This window comes from Canis aureus, chromosome 20, assembly GCF_053574225.1.
Source record: "Canis aureus isolate CA01 chromosome 20, VMU_Caureus_v.1.0, whole genome shotgun sequence".
In the NCBI taxonomy this organism is placed as follows: Eukaryota; Metazoa; Chordata; class Mammalia; order Carnivora; family Canidae; genus Canis; species Canis aureus.
Window position 1 is genome coordinate 41,398,893 of NC_135630.1, and position 7,155 is coordinate 41,406,047.

The 7,155-nt window shown below is 36.7% G+C and overlaps 1 long non-coding RNA gene across 1 annotated transcript; it reads left to right on the plus strand.

Moving 5' to 3' along the window:
- The first annotated feature begins 978 nt into the window (after positions 1–978).
- LOC144291962 (uncharacterized) lies at positions 979–6,927 on the plus strand. Its single transcript, XR_013359503.1, has 3 exons — positions 979–1,054; positions 4,172–4,327; positions 5,376–6,927. It is a non-coding gene; the product is annotated as an uncharacterized LOC144291962 (long non-coding RNA).
- The last annotated feature ends 228 nt before the right edge of the window (positions 6,928–7,155 follow it).

Genomic DNA, 7,155 nt, shown 5'->3' on the forward strand with positions numbered 1-7,155 from the left:
GGCCCTGGTGCCTTTTGTACTGGCATGGGCCTTGAGGTTGTGTCTGTATATGTAAAATCATATGCCCTTACATAGAATACCCTAGAAAACAGAATAATAAAATATTGGCATGGAGAAGAATATTAAAATACAAAGATACTATTACAAATTAAAAAGGATGCACAACTTTAAATTTTCTAGAATAGGAATTTTAAAAGTAGGTTTTATCTGTTTATGGACTTTAGAAAGGTCCCTACTCCCCCTTTCCTGAGAATAGTCTGGTTGCTGAGAGACTATGTCCTGATATTAGTGTGGCCTTTGTACTCCTCTCACCTGCTATGGATTCCCTTTGCTCACTCCGGGTGAGATGAGAGGTGAAAGCAGGGTAATGTTCCTATCATTGATCTCTTCAAGAAGAGATTTCATTCTTTTAACTAAAAGACACCTGCTCTTCTTCCTGGGGCTACCACACCAGGCAAGGAAGTCAGGCTTCTGCCTTCTGATGGCTTCAACATGTTTCCAACACTTACCAACTGCCCTTTGCTTGTACCTTTATAGCTTTTAACTGCCCAGTCTCAGGCCTTCTCAGGAGAGCCTGCGGTGAGAATTCAACACTGAGTGGCCTGAAAGGGAGGTAACAGGACTTACAAATAAATAAGTGAGCACATTTATACTCACTCACTTTGGGTCACTTTTATTCTGCAGTAATAAATGACTACAATTCAAAATAGTCCCTGGCCATTTATTTACAATAACCCAGTCCAGGCACGTGATGTAATTATGCTTTAAATTGTCATGACCATAGATAGGAAGACTCCCTGTATGAGGTGAACTTCTGCACTGAAGGAGTGGTGTCAACTATCACTACAGCCCCATGGAGTGCCAATGTGAGTGGGCATAGGAATTTGGGAAGGAAAAGTAAAATACTCAAATAAAAGAAGTTTAGAGAAACAATATGTTCCTTTTTTGTGTGTGACTTATTTCTACTCTTTTAGATTAAATACTGCAGCTATTTTCCTTGACCATCCAGAACTTCCAGAACCCCACAAAGGCAGATTCTCCTCATTTCTCCATGGTGAGTCAGATTCCCACCATCTTTCCTCTGGACTCTCATGGTTTTCTCCTAACAAACATCACTGACCTTGGTATGTTCCCACCTCCAGCTTCTTCATGCTACCCTTAGGGTGATCATTCTAAAATAAGAGTGCTCTGTCCAGGAGCATAATGCTTGTAAAGACTTCTGTAAAAAATAATCCAAGTCCATTGGTATTTTACACACAGCCCCTCACAGTGCAGCAGAATCCTCACTTTCCAGCCCCTTATTCTTCCATCATCACTCCTCCATGAACATCTCATCCATCACATGAGTCTACTCTTCTCTCCGTACTAGCCCTGTTAGCCTTTAGATGCCTGCAACGCAAAATGGCGCTTGCACCTAAGGCTTCATATGGGTTGTATATGTGTCTTCATCTGCCTGAAATGGCCTTCTCCAACTTCTCCTCGTTGATTCCTGACTTCTATTCATCTTTCAATTACATCTCAATTATCATTGTTCAGGCAAGTTTTGCCTAAGCACAGATATAGAGGGGAAGAAAACAAAATGAATATATATATATATATATAATCAATCTAGTTTTGGCTAGAAATCCTCACCCTTTTCGCTTCATTAGCACAAAGGCTTCTGCTGAATTAGAACAAGTTTTTTGGTTACGTGCATTTCCTTACTCAGTGCTAGTTGTAAATCTATTCCCAGACCTTGGCTCCTGATTCAAGAAAGCTTACAGATGATTTTACAGGCAATAATTATTAGTGTAGTAAATCTGATGCATCTCCTTTGGGAGGAACCTCCTTGAGACTTAGGAGTGATGGTTAAGAATAAGAAAGATGCATCCAGTTTGCTTACGAGGGTTGAGAGGTCTCAAAAGTCAGATTAAAGATTTTGAATTAGAAAGCAAATTTTGGTGAATTTAATTAGAATAGAAGTACGTAGTTATTTTAAAAGAATTCAAGAGTGCGAGTCCACAATAATTATATCCAGAACACTAAGATAACACAGGGAACTGATCATAAAAGAAATATTAGTGATCTTTGAGAACTGACAGAATAATAAGTGAGAGTATCCATCTGGTCATGGTTTTCATAGTTGGAAAAAGATATTAAGAGGTAAGTTTCATGTAATGGCTGATAATGCCTGCCAGGTTTCTGCCCTCCCCACCAAAAAAAAATCCCAGTTATCAATGGGCACAAAGAACAAGCTATGCTGAACTAATCTAATTTACCTTTTAGAAAAGGTCAGTACATCAGAAGAAATACCATATATCTAACACAAATGGGTTGCAGATTGATACTGTTTGCTTGCTTCTGATACCCTCAGGCATGGATTAGTAAAGCCTTTTTTCGCTAAACTCTAAGTAATACAGCTTTCAGTAATTAACATTGGTAGTCTTAAAAGCTCAACAACAGTAATTCATCCCTTATAAATATATGCCATATTAACTCATTATCACTTAATAATTTACACAATTACTTTATAATTACTCATAAGTCATTATAAGCATCTATTTACAAAATGAATTCTTTGGCATGGGAACATGCTTTCTTGCATTTTGGGTTTTAAGTGCATTGGGATTCTTCCACCTAAAACCACATTTTTATGTGCATAAAATACTCCAACAAGCTACTGGGGGAGAGGTAGTATGGAAATAACTATATTTCTTGGAGATGTTTCAAAATTAAGACTGTAAATATGTTCCCAGCAAGAAAAGTCCTCATCAAATCTGGATATTGGTGATGTTTGTCTTCTGTTATGGCTATGTCCTTTCCCTGCATAATTTTTCCCTCTCCTTTCATTTCCACCAGCCACTAATCACATACTCTCAAATGTCCTCATGATTTCTCCATCCTCTTCTAAACTTTACAGCTATCTAAATCAGCCTATGGCAAAAACTTTGAAATTGATTATTTATGCCCAATGAATCTGGAGTTTTGCCAGTTTCTTTGAATATAGTCTCTGCCTGCAAAGACCTTGCTAGTGTGGACTTTATCACATTTCACCAGTTTCACATTTTTTCACATTACAACATCTGTAACATCTACATGCGTTTCACAATAAATAACATTTTCATTTCTATAAATTATAGTAAATATAAGCAATGTGGACAAACTACAAAGAGAGAATTGATTAATTTTGTCTGAAAGCTATACAGGAGAAATGGTGGACTGACAAAGGAAAAGAGGAGAGAACAAAGAAACATTTCCAGGAAGAATGTAATATTTAAGCCTTATCTTTAATTTGGGGGCAAGTAGGGGGGTAGGGAGGTCTTTGTCCTTAACAAAGCAATTCAAACTTCAAGATAGGATTTGATGATTGATGAGATTCTTCCCTGACTCCTGAAATCCATTCACACAAAATCATATAAGCAGCAAGATATTAACCTGAGTATAAACAAGGCAGATTGGTTTCCAGACCTACCTGAGCTGATGATTGTTAAAGGAGCCAAAGCTTCTAGAATGTGAGGCAGAAATTATCAACAATAATAAATATAGCAGCAAAGAAAGAGCTGCAAACTAATTTGCATATTCCTTTACATAACTGTGCACATTTACTGCCACCATCAATTAATATTGACTATGAAGGCCTACTATGTACTAAGTATTTTATATACATTGTTTTAATACAATCTTGTAGCTATTTTTATCTCCATCTTAAAGATAAGGAAACATTCCCAGAGAAGTTAATCCTTTTACTCAGTATCACAGATCTACGAAGTACAGAAGCTAGAATTCAGTAGTTTTATTCTAAAGTCTACTTGTTTTGTTAGACCATAATGCCTATCATCTTACCTTGACTTAAAATATTTTTCAAGGTTCTTCTGTTAGAAGTTCAGCAAGGTGCTCTGCCCTTAAAGGAAAACTCTCAAGGATACTTCTCTGTCTCTGTAGGCCCATGATAACTGAAAGTACCTTCATTGCAACCTGAAGTAATGGCCAACTATGATCATTATTCCATGGAGTATAATATGGCCACTTTCAACAAAGCAGTTCTTTTTGTTCTCGGCTATTTTTTCCACCTCATTAGTTTCAGTGGAATATGCCTGTTGATTCACAAATTCACCTTCCCTGCGTTGTAGAAATTTGATGAGACCTAGGACAACTAAATAACTAGACTTCTACTTCTCACTTTTACCTCCAGAAGATTACTTACAAAAGCCAAAATCTTGGGTCAATCTTACAAGCCAGTAAGATAAGATGCTGTTTAGAGGACCCTTACTCAAAAGCATCTTCCGATTCCATATCTGCAGACCCCAGGAATTATCGATGATACCTCATGATAGAGTTCTTTCCACAGGTACTGCCATTACATCTTTGCTTACCTTCTTCCCATGAGAGTTAGCCCCATTGGTACAGAGATGGAGGATGATTTATCTTTGTAATCCCAAAGCCTATTACAGTGTCTGACCCACCGTGGATACTCACTCAACATGTGTGGAATTAAAGAATAAGTAGATGAATGAATTCACTCAGGTGTCCAGTCTTGAATGAGCACCCCCAACATGCTACACATGGTCTGACAATGGAAGACAAGGAGGAATATGGCACTTTGAGCTACCTCCTAGGGCCTACATTTTAGTGGAGTCAATATATAATAAGCAAATGAGTAAATAAATCATATATATTTGGATAATAATAGTGGCTTATCTTAATAGGCCACTCACTGTGTTCCAACTAAAACTTGAAGCAAACCCTAGCTAACAGAAAGTCCTGAAGAAAGATTGAATTTAGGTATAAGAAAGATGATCACCGATGGAAAGACTGAAGTACAAGGAATAAAGAGCAAAGAAGTGATAAAAATGTGAATAAATCTAAATGAATGCTGACATAAATCAATAATGACAAAATTCTGTGGTACTCAAAGTCAAATTAAAAATAAAATATACAACAATGATGACCAAAAATAACCAAATATTTCTGGAAAGCAGTACATTAAGTCCAACTCACTAGATCCATTTCTCCCAATATGAAAGAGTAGGATATCAGGAAAATTCTAGAGGTCAAAAGAATTGAGAAAATAGGGGATTAATTAAAAACAAACAAAAACTGAGAAATGTCACAAAAAGCACCCTAAAAATCATCTAGTCCAACACCTTCATTTGACATGGTAGGGAAATGAGGGCTAGAGGGGAACAAATAAAAAAGCAGGTTAGCTTCCATGAGTGGGTTAGTCTGCGGGTATAGAGTGTAGTGTGGTCTACCTTCTATCTCAACAGCATTACAACATCTTTGATCCAGAATCAAAGACCCCACAATCAATTTGATAATATCACTTCAATCAAACTCATCATTTATTGCTAAAATGCAAAAGCAGTGTTTTCACTTAATCTCCTTTTTTCTTCTAGGTTTCAGCTCTCATTTGTACAAGCAAAAGGTATAAATTGCTGATAAAGCTGTGGCTTACAGCATGCTTATTTTACCTCCTTATTTTACATCTCCTGAGTGCCGAACAAGATATTCAGCCCCACAAGAAGAGAGCCACAAGAGAAATGGCTTTTCAAGCACTTCCCACCTTCAGCCTTCCTCCCCTAAAATGGCTTCAACTTCTCCAAATAACACTGAATATGTGCCAGCAGCATCTCTTCATATTACACTTCATGCAAAAACTGAACCATGATCCTTCACTGATTCCAGCTTTCTAATCATTTTTAAAGAGTATTAAACATTAAGCAACCATATCTGAGGAAGCTACTCCTCTAACTCTAGAAGAGGAAATACACCGAGCATTTTCTTAACCTTTAAAACATGTCAGGGGCATAAATCAAAATACACCAAATTGCCTCCCAGTGAAAAGCACACTTCTCTAACACAAATACCTTGGCAATTCTGTAGGCAAGAGGTCATTTTCTTCAAGAAATGTTCAGAATGGGTATATTTTCTTTAAAGCATTTTATGACAAAAAAGAAGAAAAAAACTTGTACTTCATGCTGAGTGGCTGACAAGTCAAGGTCTGAGAAAAACAAAATAAAAACGAAACCAGGAAAAGGTCATTTTAGAGAATCCCAACAAGGGCTGCTGAACTGTTACAGAATAAGAGTAGCAATGTACTGCCAGCAGCATTTGGACATTAAACATTGCTCTTAGAAAGTAGTTAAATTTTCTTTTTCATCTCCTGAACTTTTAGGCACTTTTGACAGAAACACTGTTCATACATGTGAAGACCATCTGTGTCTGAACACACACTGGATGAGATCCTCATTTAGACCAAATAATTCCTCTTCCTAAAGTGATTTCTTTAGAATCATAGGTCACAGATGAAAATCAAGATAACCATGCACTGGTCCAATGGCTTCAATTTTTAGATAAAGAAATTGAAAGGTGAAAAGATTTGTCCCTGGTCATGTTCTTAGGCAGTCAAGAACCCCAAAGAAGGACCTAGACCTCTGAGACTCAGTGTGATGGTCTTTTTACCATTATCACTTGAACTGCAATTTTTAAAATATTATACTCAAACATCAGGGCAACCTCATTCTGTTTCTGAAACACAATATGCCTACCTAATTTCCCACCTTTCTTTCTTTTAAACTCCTCCCACCATTTTTTTCTCATTTAGAAAGTGATCCATAAAATTTTCTCTGCTCTCTTGCCATCCAGTGATTCTTGGATATATATTTGCTCAATTTAACTTAAAACATGAAGGAGCAAAGAAAAATAAAATTACCTCTGCACAAAAACAACCATCTAAACTAAGAGGAAAAAGGGTAAGAATGACGGAAAATAAAATGAATATATTCAGCTACTTTTGCTGCAATAAAACATCATATAAGACAAATGGCAGCTTGTCCGTGGCAGGTTTATTATAAAGACACAATCTCATCCCAAAGAACTTTAAGATTCAGAGGTGGAGCAGAGATCTTCTGCCTCAATAAAAGACAGTTGAGGTTGAATATATTTAAGTAGTGGTTACCTCAGAATACACAAAGTAGTGCATTAGGCTCATTAGCTTGTAGGAGGGAAAAAGTGGCTAAAGCAATTCCATAAAACAAGACAATTCAAATGTGAGATAAAAGTGATTAAATGATATCTCCAAGATAGACACTAAAATATGATACTACTGTGGATATTACTTTTAGCAGTTGGCAATGATGTATGATAATTCAAGACTGTTCCATGCAGTAATTTTTT